Source organism: Anomaloglossus baeobatrachus, assembly GCF_048569485.1.
Source record: "Anomaloglossus baeobatrachus isolate aAnoBae1 chromosome 5 unlocalized genomic scaffold, aAnoBae1.hap1 SUPER_5_unloc_3, whole genome shotgun sequence".
Classification (NCBI taxonomy): Eukaryota; Metazoa; Chordata; class Amphibia; order Anura; family Aromobatidae; genus Anomaloglossus; species Anomaloglossus baeobatrachus.
In genome coordinates, this window is record NW_027441806.1 from 1,824,136 (window position 1) to 1,841,601 (window position 17,466).

The 17,466-nt window shown below is 46.4% G+C and overlaps 1 protein-coding gene and 1 long non-coding RNA gene across 2 annotated transcripts in view; both read left to right on the forward strand.

Annotated features, from left to right (window-relative positions):
• Positions 1-17,466, forward strand: part of LOC142259160 (uncharacterized) — a 53,077-nt gene that overhangs the window by 25,302 nt on the left and 10,309 nt on the right. The window lies entirely within an intron of this gene.
• LOC142259164 (uncharacterized) lies at positions 1,672-17,432 on the forward strand. The gene is made up of 3 exons (XR_012727930.1): positions 1,672-1,719; positions 1,852-1,963; positions 17,381-17,432. It is a non-coding gene; the product is annotated as an uncharacterized LOC142259164 (long non-coding RNA).

Sequence of the window (17,466 nt, forward strand, 5' to 3'; positions counted from 1 at the left end):
GTCTGGTGTAGGTTAAAGAGGAAGCAATACCCTTAACCTTCAGGTCTATTGCAAAGAGCCCCTCCTTAATTTTTGTAGAATACTGTATAACATTACCTGTTGTTCACTTTTATTTGCTTTTCCCCTGCAATTGCCAGTTTTTGTCGTCCTGCAAATAAACCTGTTAAGATTTCTAACATCAGTTATTGTTAGTGTGTACGGAGCGTGGGCAGAGGTTTCCCGAGTCGACCCCTAGCAGAAGACAAAGACCTTTCTGCATTTCCCTAGAGCTCCTAGCAAGATTCGAGTGGAGGCACTGTGTCATATCAAGGTGAGAACTACCGGACACCCTGCCCCAGTGGCAGATTAAGGCTGAGGCCACACGGGGATCTACTGCGATCCTCTCTCATGACACTCGGCTCGCGCTGGCAGCACAGCAAAGCCAAGTGTCATGCGTGTGTCCTGCGACTGAGGTCCGACCGTATGAGCGGACCTCAGCTGCGGGGGTCTGCCAAGCGCTGAGGAGGGGCGGGCAGGAGCTGCAGAGGGGAGGGAGGGATTTCTCGCCCTCTCTCCTCTGTAGCCGGCTATTGCGATTCTTACTCTGCACTTGTGGTACACCTGAATGGGTCCGAGAGAAAAGAGCCTCGCATTACAATCGCAGCATGCATCCGATTAGGGCTGAGAAAATAATCGCTCATGTGCGCTGACACACAGGCTAAAATTGGTCCGAGTGGAATGCGATGTTTTATCGCACTCCACTCGCACCGCTTTTCTCGCCGTGTGGCTTAGGCCTAAAGGGGTGTTACATAAGAGTACCATAAAGAGAAGACGTCATGAGTGCAAATACAAAGGGTTCACTAAAGGGAGCAAACCATTAATCAGCCTTTAAAATAGAAAGGCCAGCTTGGACTTTTTCAAAAAGCATCTAAAGAAGCCGCCTCAGTTCTGGAAAAGTTCTATGGACAGATGAGACTAAGATCAATCTGTACCAGAATGATGGGAAGAAGCAAGTATGGAGGAGGCTTGGAACGGCTCATGATCCAAAGCACACCACATCCACTGTAACACATGGTGGAGGCAGTGTGATGGCCGGGCATGCAGGGCTAACAATGGCCCTGGGTCACTAGTGTTTATTGATGATGTGACTGAAGACAGAAGGAGGCGGATGAATTCTGAAGTGCACAGGGCGAGTCTGAGGCTTTCTGCTCAGGTTCAACCATTTGCAGCAAAGTTGATCGGATGGTGATTCACAGAACAGATGGACAATGACCCAAAATATACTGCAAAAGCAACACAGGAGGTTTTTAAGGCAAAGAAGTGGAATATTCTGCAATGGCCGAGTCACTCACCAGATGTGAACCCCCTTGAGCTGCGTTGCACATGCTTAATACAAAACGTAAGGTAGAAAGAAACACAAACAAGCAACAACTGAAGTCACTACAGTAAATGCGGCACAATATCACAAAGGAGTGACTGTCTGAGGTCTCCAGTATCTCAGCTACTTGTCCCCGATCTTCTCAGATCTCTGCTACGTGTCTGTTTGTGGATTTCTGTGCCGCACTTTATGAGCCCCTGACATAACCTCCCCTCATCCAGCTCCATGACAACCAGCACAGCAGAGTCCTGCATACACTGAGGAGCTGATCATGTGACCCTGACTCCTCCCCTCCATGTGACATCACAGGTCCTGTAAGCACAGAGCAGCCATATATCTAGTGTGCGGCTCTGCAGGTGGAGGTAGGTGCAGGGTCTCTATTATTTTCTCTCCTTCATTTTCATTTTCCTGTCGTCCTCTTTATTGTTTCTTTGCTTTTATGACGAGGCTGAAGTCGGTTTCTTATTCGGGTTTTTCCTGGGGTTTTTTTACAGGTTTTTATCAACAAAAATAAAAAATCCCAACAATAAAATCCAGTGCAGTGCGGAGCCCGGATGTGAATAACTTACAGGGAAGGGAATAAGTATTGGATCCCTCGCTGATTGTGTAAGTTTCCCACTGATAAAGACATGAACAGTCTATAATTTTAAGGGTTACTTAATTTTGTCAGTGAGTCATAGAAAATCCAAAATAAAATCCAGAAAATCACATTGTATAAATTATATACATTTATTTGCATTTTGCAGAGAAAAATAATTATTTGATTTCTCTGGCAAACAAGGCTTAATACTTGGTGGCCGTCCCCTTGTTGGCAGCGCAGCAGTCAGATGTTCTTTGTAGTTGATGATGAGGTTTGATGTCATGAGGAATTTTGCTCCACTTTTCTTTGCAGATCATCTCTAAATCAATTAAGATTTTAAGCCTGTTGCTTGGCAACTTGGAGCTTCATGTCCTCCATGGGTTTTCTATGGGATTAAGGTCTGGAGTCTGGCTGGGCCACTCCATGACCTTAATGTGCTTCTATTTATGCTTGGATTTTCCATTCAAAAACAAAATCACCTAAGGTTTGAATCTGAGGCACGATGTTATGTTTCATTATTAGAATTTGTTTATGCTGTTATACATTTTTATGTATTTTTATATTTGTATATACATACAATTTTTTAATTGTTGATTTTTTAATCAACATATGTTGATTGTATGTTTTACTTTTTATTTTTTTCCCTTTGTTTGTATTGATAACATGTGTATTGTGTGTTTTTACTGATTAAGTCCACTCCATGCCTGATTGGCTGGAGTGGACTTATTATATAACTTAGGGTAAATTTTCCCATTGGGGTTGACAAAGAACACAGACCATGTTTGAAACGTGTTGCTGTTTCCATGTCTTTCTGGCCCCATTTCATTATATCTTGGTGTATGTCCATGTCCATTTTTTTTCTGTATTTTAAATGAATAAAGAATTGCTAAGTTTTTTAAAGACAATTCGGAAGCTGGATCTCTTCTTCTCAGGCCCCAAAGAAAATGGACACCCTCAAAAGAAAGCAGAACCCCCCCAGACCAGACCCAAAACAATTACAATTGGCACATACCGATGGTGGATGGGCTCTTACACAGAGATCTGCGTCACTGTTAGATCCCTCACCGTTACAGCTGCATTGCACCGCACAGCTGTGTATACAGTGACAGAGAAGGCAGAGGCAGTAATAAACCATCTCTGCCTTATGTAGAGATGGACGGATTTATTCTCCGTTGCTACATGTTTGCGTATAGATGCACTGCTATGTAATGACATTGTAGAACATCACTGCAAAGTAGGAGTCAGATGATGTAAGCTCCAGGGAGGACTGGTAGGCCCAGGAGGTGAATCCACTGGACCGTGCACCCCACCGGAGGCCTGGGTACACGGTAGCCGGAGCACTAGCGTGGCCGGGACGGGGACAGCGTCCCACAGGGGACGGGTGGAACAAAGTCACTGGGGTCACGGAGTTCCTGAGGACAATACGGAATACTGGTACAGGTGCCGGGTAGTAATGGCAAGCAGTAGTACAGGTAACGGAACACGGCCAAGGGGACCTGGGCACCTAGCTTTCAAGACTAAGCATCAAGACACGTTGATCAGGCCCCGCCCACATGGAAAGGCCAGTCTTATATACCCAGCACCGCCCTATGTCATATCCTGCTTCAGGTGTGCTGGGCCTATAAGACCAGGAGAGTGGGCGCGGCCCGGTCCTAAACAGAAACATGTGGCGAAGACTCAGTGTCAGACTCATAAGACCAGGAGCAGGATACAGGAGAGCACGAGCGGGAGCGGCAGCCATGACCGGTGGACACGTGGACTGGATCAGTGGTTAAGGAGCGGTGCCGGGATGGTGCGACCGGATCAGTGGGTAAGGAGTGGTGCTGGGACACCGGGAGCGTGACAGATGACCCGGATGTTTAAAGTCTACGAGCTCCGAAACCAGTTAAGAATATCTAAACTTTTTTATTTACATAATTTTTCTAGTTTAAAAGGGAAATATAATGTGGGCACATTTTTCAATTGTGTTAATTTTCACTATTTTGCTGCCTTCATACAAGAAATGGGAGGTAAATTATGTGTGTCACCCAGTGCACAGATCTGTACACCATCTGTGAGCTCTGTGACCCTCGTATAAGAGGGACCCCGCTACGGCCACACTTGTCTCCGTGATCTGATTTCCATACAAGCGCTCTCATTGTGCCGTATCACTAGAGTCTTGAGATGGGGAAAATGATTTGCAGGACCCCGATGCAGAGGCCAGGTCAGTAGTCCACGGGGGCTGAACAGGAGCCATGTGAGCATTTTCTTTTATTCTTAAAATAATTAACAGAAAGAAATCGCACAGGCCCCATATGAATCAACGCCGGGCCCCTCTGCGTCCGTTAGAAACAAGAATACATCAAATCCTAATTCCATTGCCCTGTTCTTAACTGAAAAACTCAGAAATGTTTAGTTTTTTCTCTTTCCTATTCTCCTTCTCTTATTCCGGGAGCAATTGTCCTTTTATTTTTCAATCCACATTGCTGTATGAAATTTTTTTTTTTGAAGATGACTCATAGTTTTTCATTTTACCATAAAATGTACTGGAAATTAAGTAAAAATTCAAAGTACGGTGAAATGGTGAAAAAAAAAATAATCCCACCATTGTTTTTACTACATTCATTGTGTGCTGAAAGTGAGCGGTCAGCGTGATTCTCCAGGTCAGTGTGATTACAGCAATATCAGACTTGTATATTTTATTATTTAGCGGTGACTAGAGATGAGCGGATGTTTGGCTTCTGCTTATCCAGCTGAGCTTTTGTAAAGATCGGTTCTGGACTTAAGCGGGCTTTACACGCTGCGACATCGCTAATGCGGAGTCGTTGGGGTCACGGAATTCGTGACGCACATCCGGCCGCATTAGCGATGCCGTTGCGTGTGACACCGATAAGCGATTTTGCATCGTTGCAAAAACGTGGAAAATCGCTAATCGGCGACATGGGGGTCCATTCTCAAATCTCGTTACTGCAGCAGTAACGAGGTTGTTCCTCGTTCCTGCGGCAGCACACATCGCTGCGTGTGACGCCGCAGGAACGAGGAAGCTCTCCTTACCTGCCTCCCGGCCGCTATGCGGTAGGTGGGCGGGATGTTACGTCCCGCTCATCTCCGCCCCTCCGCTGCTATTGGGCGGCGGTTCAGTGACGTTTAAGTGACGTCGCTGTGACGCCGCACGGACCGCCCCCTTAGAAAGGAGGCGGTTCGCCGGTCACAGCGACGTCGCCGGGCAGGTAAGTATGTGTGACGGCTCTGGGCGATGTTGTGCGGCACGGGCAGCGATATGCCCGTGTCGCGCAACAGATGGGGGCGGGTACCCACACTAGCGATATCGGGACCTATATCGCAGTGTGTAAAGTAGCCTTTAGACTTAACCTGAACTTTATTTGAAGTCATTAATTGGGCAGGTCATGTCTCCACCCACATACAGCCATAATCACATCACTTCCGGCAGATTGTGGATTTTTTCTATTTATTTTTTTGTTTGTGCACACTACTGTGCTGTTTTATTTGTCTTAGTTAAAACTGTTATTTAATGTTTTTCATGCTTGTCTCTGCTGCCATCTACTGGTCAGACCTTTCGGCTCCTCTGTTTCCTTTGCCCAGCCCATGGGAGTGTCTGATGACCCTCTTGCATCACATCCTGGATATTTTTTTCCAAAGCAGAGTCTGTGAGAACAACATCCCTTATTGGAGCTACTAGGAGTAAAGTCTTCTGACCACGTAGTAGCTACAGAGGCAAGCATCACTGGAAGATTTCAATGCCAGGTACTTGGATTACTGCACTCTGCATGTCCTAACCTTTGGAGAAAATAAACCACCATTGTTTCATCTCAGCAAGTGCATGTTTTCACTCTGGAGTGCTCTGGTCCTGTCTGCCCCACCTATAGGAAAAACGAAGGTAAGATTCTCACAACCTCTCACAACTACGCACCTTCCATCGCCTTTAAGTGGGGACAGAACAGTCAGAAGACTGCTTAAGAGCTCAATACCCCGGCTACAGATCCCTAAGAACCCTGTAACTTCCCCTGTAATCTGCCTAGCAACAAGCCTTGTGCACTAGTCTGCCTGCACAGTGCATGCCTGGACAAGCCTAAGGGGAAGCTCTCCCATCTGCCACGTCCTGTGTCACCTCTGCTTGCATTGTAAAGGGACAGTTTATGCACCTGATGTTTCTCTCTTGCTATACTCCTTCTATAGACTTGCAGTACATTATACCCCATTACTGCACATCGCTGCACTGCGAACCCCAAGTTTTACTAAAGACACCTTGGGAATCTCATCAGGGAGTCCTTGCAGAGCTGCACAACGATTTTGGATCACTATTCAAAAGTCAAGTTTCTTAAAGAGACAGTACACCTTAAATAAAAATGGCCGAAAAAGACCTCGGACAGTTCCCCACTGCTGAAACAGAGCAAATACAACCTGATACTGTCCATTATGAAACCCAGGAGGCAGAGCCCATGCTTTCAGCAGACCAAGTTGTCCGACCGAAGCGCTCCTCCAAACCCACGATAAAGGCCGCTGAAAACTATCATACTATGAAAGATGAGTCATGTGAACACCTGGAAGAACAGTGGGAACGAGTCACCTATTACATGTCAAGACTTGAATCCTCATCAGGTGATGCCACATGCTTACAAGCTGCTCTGAAACGGCTGAACACAGCTCATGAAAGATACAAGAGACTGTCAACAAGGTACATTACCTTTCTAAAAGACTCTAAAATTGATGAAGCGCTTTCAGACCTGAGCAAGGCAGAAGAGGTAGACAAGGAAAGAGATGCCAAGGTGCAAGATGCCATAGACAAGGCCGAACACCGTATCTCTCACCAGCAAGAAACCAGATCACACCGATCAACCTCATCTAGACGTTCCTCTCGGTCATCCGGGTCATCATCCTCAAGAAGCTCAGCCCTGAGCGACAGGATACTAGAGGCCCGCATAAGAGCAGAGGAATCCAAGGTGAGACGTTCCTTCACAGAAAGAGAAGTAGAGGAAGAAGCCAAAAGGGCAGAAGCAGAAGCCAAAAGGCCAGAAGCAGAAGCCCTTGCAAAAGCAGAAGCCGCTAAAGCAGAAGCCCATGCAAAAGCAGAAGCTGCTAAAGCGGAAGCAAAAAGGGCAGAAGCGGAGGCTCGGATAAAGATTCTTCGGTCACAGATGGAAGAGGAAGTTGCGCTAGCTAAAGTGAGACTACTTGAGCAAGCATTGATCCAAGGTCCTGATCCAGCTGACTCGCCACCACTGGAAGCAGACAATCCAGTTGATCGCACAAGAGACTATGTACTGAATCAGTTACCTGTAGCAACCCTGGTTTGCAGTACCGTCCAAGCCGACAACACCGAAACCTCCAACTTACCTCTACCAGTGCCAGTGCCACCTAAAGGACCCGAGCAAATTAATAACAGTCACCAAGAGGTCCCCTCTCAAACACAGTCACCACAGCAAGATGGCAACCAAGTGTTTCCTGACCCACTTCCACAGCTCAAGCAGCGGTCATCAGAATCTACAGAGGCTAAACCACAGCTCAACCCTGCAGCAACGTCATTCTACCCGGGAACATCTCATCCATTCACGCCAGGCAGCCCATACGCCCCAGGGGCATCACGAGTCGTCGTGGCAACAAGTGGTTAGAAATCAGATATGTCTGAGTCTGCCAGGTTCATGGTGAGCAGAGAGCTAATCAACACTAGTCTCACGAAATTTGATGATCGTGCAGAGAGCTACAGGGCCTGGAAAGCAACTTTCAAGGCAGCCATCGCCAAACTCAACTTCACTGCAGAACAGGAGCTCGACCTCCTGATCAAGTGGTTGGGCCCAGGCTCTACAAACCGTATCAAGAGCCTCAGAACCGTCTATGTGGGACAAGCAGAAGCAGGTCTCGCTGCTGCATGGCAGAGACTGGAACGCACCTTTGGCAGCGCAGAAGCAATAGAGAAAGCCCTATTCAAGAGACTGCAGGACATCCCAAAGATCAACCTTAAAGAAGTCCACAAGCTTCAAGACCTAAGTGATCTGCTCATGGAGCTGGAGCTCGCCAAAAGAGATCCTCGTCTGTCTGGGCTGTGCTACCTGGATACAGCCCATGGAGTGAACCCAATCGTGGTGAAGCTGCCATACAGTCTGCAGGAGAAATGGGCAACGTCAGTCTCAAGGTACAAAAGAATGCATGACGTCACCTTTCCCCCATTTATTCAGTTCTGCAAGTTCATCGATGAGCAGGCCCAGATGAGGAACGACCCCAGCCTCGACTTCCTAGAGTTCAACACTTCGGCAGCCGCAACATCATCATCAAGGTATGAAGGTGCCATACACAAACGCAGAGACATTAAGAACACTGTGAGTGTCAGGAAGACTGAGCTACCATCACCTGCAGCACGCACAGATAAACAAAACACCATCTCATCACGAGATAAGTCTTTCAATAAAGAATGTCCCATCCATAAAAAACCGCATTCACTGAACAAGTGCAGAGGGTTTAGATCCAAAACCCTACAGGAGCGCAAGAAAGTCCTCACAGAGCTTGGGATTTGTTTCAAATGCTGCGCATCACTTGAGCACATGGCCAAGGACTGTAAATCCATCGTCAAGTGTGAGGAGTGTCATAGTGAAAAACACGTTTCAGCCATGCACCCAACCCAGCTAGCTAGAGACACATCGGCTGCAGTCACCACCACTCCCACTCCAAGTCATGGCGGGGAGCCCAAGAATCAGACTGACACCACCACAGCCGTCTCCTGCTCATGCTCAGAGGTATGTGGAGAGGGCCAAACACAGAAATATTGTGCCCGAATATGCCTCATCAAGGTTTATCCCGAGGGACATCCAGAAAAGGCAATGAAGGTGTATGCCATCATAGACGACCAAAGCAACCGGTCCCTAGCAGGAACCAAATTCTTTGAAGCCTTCGGAATTAATGGACCATCAGAACCCTACACTTTGAACACCTGCTCGGGTCGCATAGAGACTAGCGGCAGAAGAGCCCAGGGATTCATTGCTTCTCCTATCAATGGGAAGACTGAAATACCTCTACCAACGCTCGTTGAATGTGACCAAATACCCAGCCACAGGAATGAAATTCCTACCCCAGAAGCTGCATTTCATCAACCACACCTAAGACACCTCGCTAGCGTTATCCCACCTCTGGACAATAACGCAGAGATTCTACTCCTGCTCGGCAGAGACAATCTAAGGGTACACAAGGTGCGACAGCAGTGTAATGGGCCTGACTATGCACCATACGCCCAGAGACTGGACTTGGGATGGGTAGTCATAGGAAATGTGTGCGTTGATCGATCAGAAATTGATTCCTTCAAGACTTATGTGCATGGAGATGGACGCACAACCTGCTTAAAGCCATGTTCTCATCACTATGGAGTGAAAGAGAAGTCTCCAGACACAATACAGCTACCTGACATTGCTTCTTCTCTGCATATCGACAACTTGGGAAGATCAGTCTTTCACACAACCAAGGACGACGATAAAGTAGCCTTGTCAGTAGAGGACAGAGAATTCATCGAAATAATGGATTGTGAGTTTTCTAAAGACAAAACCAACCATTGGGTCTCTCCATTACCCTTCCGATCTACCAGGGTAAGACTCCCAAACAACCGAGCTCAAGCTCAGACCAGATTTAACTCTCTTCAGCGTTCTATGAGCAGCAAACCTGAAATGAGAGAACATATTGTTGCCTTTATGGACAAAATATTCCGCAACAACCACGCAGAACCTGCTCCATTCTTGAAGAAGAACGAAGAGTGTTGGTATCTGCCTTCATTCGGCGTATACCACCCATGAAAACCGAATCAAATCAGGGTTGTCTTCGACTCCAGCGCCAAACATGAAGGCGTATCCCTTAACGATGTTCTCCTCACAGGTCCTAACCTAACAAACAACTTGGTAGGAGTATTGCTGAGGTTCAGAAAAGAGCTTGTCGCCATCACTGCCGATATTGAACAGATGTTGCACTGTTTCCTAGTCAGAGAGGACCACCGGAACTTCCTCAGATTTCTGTGGTACAAGGATAATGACACCAATAAAGCGATGGTGGAATATCGTATGAGGGTCCACGTGTTTGGAAACAGCCCTTCACCCGCAGTTGCAACCTATGGTCTCCGGAGAACCGCATTGGAGGGAGAGTCCGAGTATGGAACAGATGCCAGAGACTTTGTTGAGAAAGACTTTTATGTAGATGATGGGCTCAAATCACTACCCACCGAGGAAGAAGCCATTGATTTGCTCAAAAGGACTCAAGGCATGCTGTCCCAGGCAAAACTCAGGTTACACAAAATTGCTTCCAATAGCCTGACCGTAATGAGAGCCTTTGAGTCGGGTGATCACGCCCCTGGGTTCAAGGACATTGACTTGGGGCTAGACAGTCCACCCGTGCAGAGGAGCCTGGGCATCCGATGGGATCTTGCAGCCGACTCCTTCGGATTTCAAGTAAGTTGCTCAGACAAGCCATTCACAAAACGTGGTGTCCTCTCTATAGTGAACAGCTTGTTCGACCCACTGGGATTTGTGGCGCCTATCACTATACAAGGCAAATCCTTGCTGAGACAATTCTCTGAAACCGTCAAGGACTGGGATACCCCACTCCCTTCCAACAAACAGCAAAAATGGGAAGCTTGGAAACAGTCGTTGTGTGGGTTGAACAACATCCACATCCCAAGATGTTATCTCAAAATCTCCCTCACCTCTAGCATAAAGAAGGAACTGCACATCTTCTCAGACGCCTCCACAGAAGCTATAGCAGCAGTTGCATACCTGAAAGTGACAGACCCCAACGGACAAACCTACGTTGGATTTGTATTTGGCAAGGCGAAGCTGGCCCCGAAGCCCGACCATACCATTCCCAGACTGGAACTATGTGGCACCGTTTTGGCAGTGGAAATTGCCGACTTCATACGACAAGAACTGTGTGTCGAAATAGATGAGGTCCAATACTACACTGACAGTAAGGTCGTTTTAGGTTACATCTACAATCAATCAAGACGATTTTATGTGTACGTCAGTAACCGCATTGAAAGGATCAGGAGATCCTCCAAACCAGAACAATGGCGTTATGTACCATCTGAACTGAATCCAGCAGATCACGCAACTAGACCTATGTCTATAAGTTCTTTTGCTAACTCTTCTTGGCTTACAGGTCCAGAGTTCCTGCTGAGACAGTCAGAAGAAGGTGTCCAGGAAGCCTTCAGCATCTTAGATCCAGACAACGATCCAGATGTCCGAGCTGAAGTCAATACCCTGGCCACCAGTGCAGAAAAAACTTCCAACTTCGGTTGCCAACGTTTTGAACGTTTCTCCAGCTGGATGAGGCTCGTCAGGACTGTCGCTAGGTTAGTGCATATCGCCAGATGCTGTCGTACTGACCTTAAAACCAAAGACTGTCATCGCTGGCATGTCTGCCACAAAGCCCTTTCTGCTGAGGACATCTCCCATAGCGAGTCCCTCATAATACGCCACCTCCAACAGAGTGAATTCGCCGTAGAATGGAAGTGTTTATACAACAAACAGCAGATTCCATTAAGAAGTCCTCTCGCCAATTTAAACCCAGTCATCGACAGTTTCGGCTTACTGAGAGTTGGTGGTCGTTTAAATCAGGCTCATCTTGGAGTTGCAGAACAAAATCCTCTCATCATTCCCAACAAACACCATGTTACAGTCTTGCTGATCCGACACCACCATGAAAAGACTGAACACCAAGGCAGGCAAATTACAGAAGGTGCTTTACGGTCTGCAGGCCTCTGGATTATTGGAATGAAGAGACGTGTAGCACAAATACTACACGATTGTGTGCACTGTCGTAAAGCAAGAGGAAAACAACTGTACCAGCAAATGGCTGACTTGCCTACAGACAGACTTTCTACAGAGCCACCTTTCACCTACGTGGGCCTAGACGTTTTCGGACCATGGATGGTGTCCACACGCAGAACTCGCGGAGGCCAAGCAAACAGCAAGCGGTGGGCTGTGCTATTCACCTGCATGAGTGTTCGAGCCGTTCACATTGAGGTGTTAGAGTCCATGGATACCTCCAGCCTAATCAACGCCTTAAGAAGGTTCCTTGCCATCAGAGGACCAGTGAAACAGCTGAGGTCTGACCGTGGAAGCAACTTCGTCGGTGCATGTAGAGAACTGAACATCGACACCAAACCTATCCAAGATCAGCTGGCAGAGAAAGGTTGCACCTGGATCTTCAATCCCCCTCACAGTTCTCACATGGGAGGCTCCTGGGAGAGGATGATCGGGATTTCACGCAACATCTTGAACTCCATGCTAATGGACGTCAATTCCTCAAGACTCACACATGAGACTCTAGTCACTCTTTTAGCTGAAGTCTCAGCCATTATCAATTCAAGACCCCTTGTGCCGGTGACCATGGATCCAGAAACACCAACCATATTAACTCCTACTATTCTCATTACCCAAAAAACTGACAACGCGGTAATGCCCAGCGGAGAGTTCACCCACGCGAACACTTATCAAAAACACTGGAAACGGGTTCAATACTTGGCTGACTACTTCTGGAACCGATGGAGGAAGGAATACCTCACCATTCTTCAAGGAAGAAAGAAGTGGCGACATCCCAAGCCGAACCTAAAGGAAGGAGACCTAGTCCTCATGAAAGATCAGACCACAGAAAGGACTGACTGGCCTATGGGACTAATTACTAGGATACTGCCTAGTCAGGACGGCAATGTTCGGAAGGTGGAGCTAAAGGTCATCAGGAAAGGTGAGACGAAGACCTTTGCAAGGCCAATCCACGAACTTGTTCTGCTTTTGCCCATAGAGAGCGTCCCTACAGGATGAACGCTACCGGACCTGAACTTTGAGTCATCCTTCTTGTTTTGGACTCAATTGAGCTTGTTTTTGCATTTAACATGCCTTTCCTTTCAGGTTGTATTATGGACTCAATAGTGAAATCCCCAAAGTGAATTTCAGACTGGGAGTGTGCTGTTTTATTTGTCTTAGTTAAAACTGTTATTTAATGTTTTTCATGCTTGTCTCTGCTGCCATCTACTGGTCAGACCTTTCGGCTCCTCTGTTTCCTTTGCCTAGCCCATGGGAGTGTCTGATGACCCTCTTGCATCACATCCTGGATATTTTTTTCCAAAGCAGAGTCTGTGAGAACAACATCCCTTATTGGAGCTACTAGGAGCAAAGTCTTCTGACCACGTAGTAGCTACAGAGGCAAGCATCACTGAGAATTACAATGCCAAGAACTTGGATTACTGCACTCTGCATGTCCTAACCTTTGGAGAAAATAAACCACCATTGTTTCATCTCAGCAAGTGCATGTTTTCACTCTGGAGTGCTCTGGTCCTGTCTGCCCCACCTATAGGAAAAACGAAGGTAAGATTCTCACAACCTCTCACAACTACGCACCTTCCATCTCCTTTAAGTGGGGACAGTGAATATAGCAATAAGAGGCTAAAATTTAACTTTTAATTCTGATATAATAAAAGCCCAAGAGGGGTACATGTAACCATAAAACTCCCCAGTGCTCTGAAATCTCAGATAGTACTATCGTAGCACAGGGAGTCAGTGACGTATAACAAACATAACAAAAAAACACAAAATACATAAATAATAAATTGAGTAGATTGTATCCACCCAAGGGACAGTGGTCCACCTACTAGGGAAGAAAAAACAATCAAACAAACTCAATATACATAAATCAAGAGCTGAATGTTGGTCCTCAGTGGAAAGACCAACACAAAATCCTATTGCTCAATATGCAAATAAATGGGAACAATCTCACCCATATTCAGTGGTCTGGGGCAACTCAGGATCTCCTCCGTGTGGGTCCTCTTTGTATCATCAGGTTGTCGCTGACCCTACACAAGCCTAGGAGATTAACTTAACCTGTTGCCCAAACTTCTGTCCTGACAAGGACAGACCACAGCTGGCCCTCTCTATATACCCCTGCACCGATCCTAGCCACGTCCCGACGCGTTTCGTCATACAAGACTCATCAGGGGACTCCGGTGTGTAGATAGAGGCCAGAGGTCCTAAGCCCTCGCTCCCAGAATAACACAAGGGAACCAGAGCCACAGTGATAGAGGGTATATAAATGGTATCAATCCAATTAGAATTGGAGGCCAATTAAGAGACTCACCAGTGGTGATTCAGTTACACAGGTGAATCCATATCCAGTGTATTACAAGGTAATATCCCATGATGACGCCCCTTCATGCGCCGATCTCGTATTCACGTGGAACGCAAACAGCGTTACTTCCACAATGAGATCCCATAGAGCACATCCGGTCTCGCATAGCGATAAACCGGAAGTGCGTCACATCGAGGGCGGGACCCTTATTTCAGGCTAACGCGCAGGCTCCAAGCCTGGAGCACAAAGCAGCGTTCAATTCGTGTACCGGAAATGAGGTGAGGGAATAAGGCGGCGGTGGGAGTGGCAGGTGCGTCACGCATACATCAAACCACCCACCGCCCAGCCAGTGAGATCACGGCTAATGGTAACACGCCTCACATTCCCAGTGCCTAGAATGCACATAGGGAAACGGGCCCCCGCCGACCACACACCTCATTCGCCGGATCAAGTCCCAGTCCCGCGCCTCAGGAAATGAGAGGCACGAACAACACCATCGTCAGGAGGGGGGCACTATGCAGGCCACAATGCACATATCCCAAAGACAAAACCCACAAGATGAGGGGCACCCCATTAGTACACAAGGGGAAAGGGATCATGGGGCAGGATCACATCACTGGATGCACCTGTCTACAAATCACAACACATCTTACTAAGAGCCATCTTAATGATCCTATTCAGTGTATTCAGATTTCATTACACATAATAATATAGTCATGTTACCCAGATATTGCAAAAGTATACATATCTAGTATTCCACATATATAGAGGGATTAATTCATGAATTCCCTGTCCCTCTAAGACTATACAGGTTACATTTACTTCAAAAATATGGTCAAGGTTGTCATTGGCTGGTAATTCTCCTAAAGTCTAAATAAAGCTGGCAAATTGAAGCTGTTCATTTAGGCCCCCCGGGGACGAGGTACCCAGTCTAAATATCCATTTCGTTTCCTGTTGGAGTACCCGCCTGTCCCAGTCGCCACCCCTCTTTGGTCTGGGGACGACATCAATACCCATAAAACGGATCGCTGTAGGATTACCACCATGTTTTGCCCAAATGTGTCTGGCTAGTGGTTTGTCCCTCTTATGCTCGATGTCGCCAAGATGGTCTCCAATTCTTCGCCTAAATTCGCGGATCGTTTTCCCCACATACTCTAAGCCGCAGTTGCAGGTAGCTTTGTAGATCACTCCTTGAGTGCGACAATTTATAAAATGACGTATTTCAAAATTCCTGTCCAGCACCATACTCCTGAACGTTTTCCCAACTTCTAGGTAGGGGCATGCTATACACTTAGAGCATCTATAGCAGCCTTTCACCTCCCTAGACAGCCAATTAGTCTCTTGGTGTCGTTCAAAGTGGCTATGCACAAGCCTGTCACCAAGAGATCTCCCTTTTTTGTAGGTAATCATTGGTCGTTCAGGCAAAGAGGGGCCCACATCTCTATCCATTAAAAGAATAGGCCAATGGCTCTCCAGGATTTTACGGATTTCAGTAGCTCCGTTATTGAAAGTTGTGATGAAGCGAGAGAAACCATTCTCCTCCAAAGGCCTCTCTCGGTCCATCAACAATTCCATTCTAGGGGTGTTCTTTGCTTCATTATAGGCTCTCTTAAGAATCTCCCCAGGGTAACCCCTCTCCTTAAAGCGATCACGGAGCTCCCTTGATTGGCTTTCAAAGACCCTTTTATCCGAACAGTTCCTCCGTAAACGGAGGAACTGTCCTTTAGGAATCCCCTTCTTCATGTGGAAGGGATGACAGCTCTCCCACCTGAGGAGAGAATTGGTGGCTGTGGGTTTACGGTAGGTTGAGGTGGAAATCTCACCATTTCCACTTTTCTGGATGAGGATATCCAGAAACGGGAGATGATCTTCCCCAATGACATGTGTGAAGGTGAGGCCAATGTCATTTTCATTAAGGCCCGCTACATAGTTAGACAGTTCCATCCTCGAACCTGTCCATACAATCAGTATGTCATCTATGTAGCGGGCCCATACCTCAAAATTCGATGTAAATTCCTCCATCTCTTCCACAAAAATCCGCGTCTCCTCCCACCAACCCAGGAACAAATTGGCGTAAGAGGGAGCACAAGGGCTCCCCATAGCCGTGCCCCTGAGTTGGTGGTAGATCCGCCCATCGAAGGTAAAGATGTTTCTCGTCAAACAAAACTCCAAAAGTTTGAGAACAAATCTATTATGTTCCTTATACTGACAGCCCCGCGTGTTCAAAAAATAATCCACCGCCTCAAGACCCTTCGTATGGGGGATAGAAGAGTAGAGAGCCTCAACATCCACACTTCCAAGAAGTGTGCCCTCACTCACTGATATCCCGTCTAGTTTCCTCAATAGGTCAGGTGTATCTTTCACAAATGAGGGTAGGGCTGCAACAAATGGCTTAAGAACTCTATCCAAGTATATTCCACAATTCTGGGTCAGATTGTTGATCCCAGAAACTATTGGCCTCCCCTTCAAAGGGCAGAGGCCCTTATGGACCTTTGGTAGGCAATAGAAGGTCGCCATTGTTGGCTCTTTTGGGAGAAGAAACTTCAGCTCTTGATTTATGTATATTGAGTTTGTTTGATTGTTTTTTCTTCCCTAGTAGGTGGACCACTGTCCCTTGGGTGGATACAATCTACTCAATTTATTATTTATGTATTTTGTGTTTTTTTGTTATGTTTGTTATACATCACTGACTCCCTGTGCTACGATAGTACTATCTGAGATTTCAGAGCACTGGGGAGTTTTATGGTTACATGTACCCCTCTTGGGCTTTTATTATATCAGAATTAAAAGTTAAATTTTAGCCTCTTATTGCTATATTCACTATTTATTTGATAAGTGGCCTCCCTCTGTCTGAAGTTTGCTGACATCTTTAAGTGGGGACAGAACAACTACATCCAATCACGTTGTTGTTACTCCCAGTGTGAGCCGATCAAACGCTGCAAGCGGCTCATACTGGGCTGAGCACCGAGCGTACCCAAGCACTGCGATCCTCGCGAGAGTGGTTTATATACGTAAAGCATCCGAACTCCGAACATGACTATTGTTTTCTGGGGTTCTGATTTTGTATCGCAACTTCAGGTTCGCTCATCTCCAGTGGTGAATAAAAATCACTTTTGTAAACTTGTAACTTGTTTTTTTTCTTGATGAGCCGACATTTTCATTGATACCATTCTGGATGCAATATGGGTAACTGATCACCTTTCATTGTATTTATATTGCTATAAAAATAATGTGCTACTTTTATCGGTTGGTTTCATTACTTACATAGCACGTTTCATATTGAAATTTTTTTTTCTACCCAAATGATATCTTACCTCCATTAATTTTACATATGGGTTCATCTCCTTCCCATTCAGGTCCTTATAATATCGGATCCTCTCAGTGATTTTATTCTGTTTTAAGAAAATTTTCTATTAAGGATGGATATGGACAGGGACAAGAT